This window comes from Phoca vitulina, unplaced genomic scaffold, assembly GCF_004348235.1.
Source record: "Phoca vitulina isolate PV1807 unplaced genomic scaffold, GSC_HSeal_1.0 scaffold25, whole genome shotgun sequence".
Taxonomy (NCBI): Eukaryota; Metazoa; Chordata; class Mammalia; order Carnivora; family Phocidae; genus Phoca; species Phoca vitulina.
This window is the reverse complement of record NW_022589728.1, coordinates 14622841-14623500: the sequence shown is the minus strand read 5'-3', so window position 1 is coordinate 14623500 and position 660 is coordinate 14622841.

Genomic DNA, 660 nt, shown 5'->3' with positions numbered 1-660 from the left:
GGCGCCTGGGTGGCTCAGTTGGTTGAGCGACTACCTTCGGCTCAGGTCATGATCCTGGAAATCAGGATTGAGTCCCACATTGGGCTCCCTGCTCAGCGGGGAGTCTGCTTCTCCCTCTGGCCCTCCCCCCCTCTCATGCTCTCTCTCTTATTCTCTATCAAATAAATAAAATCTTTAAAAAAAAAAATGTGTGTGGGGGGGGTTTAGCTCATTTTAAACCTTTTAAAAAATTTTGTATTAAACATATATTTTCTAGTTAAAATTAATTCAGTTTTTCCTTTTTCAACCAGTTTTAAACCGTTTGTTCTCATACATGTATTCCCACTGGGTTCTGGGCAAGCTACGTTAATTTCCTGCCATCTAGAGGATGTCATAATGAGTCGAAGGACTTGCAAAGAAACGCCTCTTCTTTACCTTAGTTAACAAACACTTGGTTTCAAACATTCCTATACACATCCATAAGAGAGATAGAGTAGAGACTCTGTAGCCAAATCCTGGCCACTCTGATGCTCTCATCTTACTAAGCTCTAGGATGGTTTATTTCTCCTTCCCAGTAGGATCATAAAAGAAAACTCTTGAGGTTTGTTCCTGTGAGCTTCCCTCTACCCTCCTGTAAACCAAGACCTAGCTAGAACAAGATTTAGCTGAAGAAGGCTATAG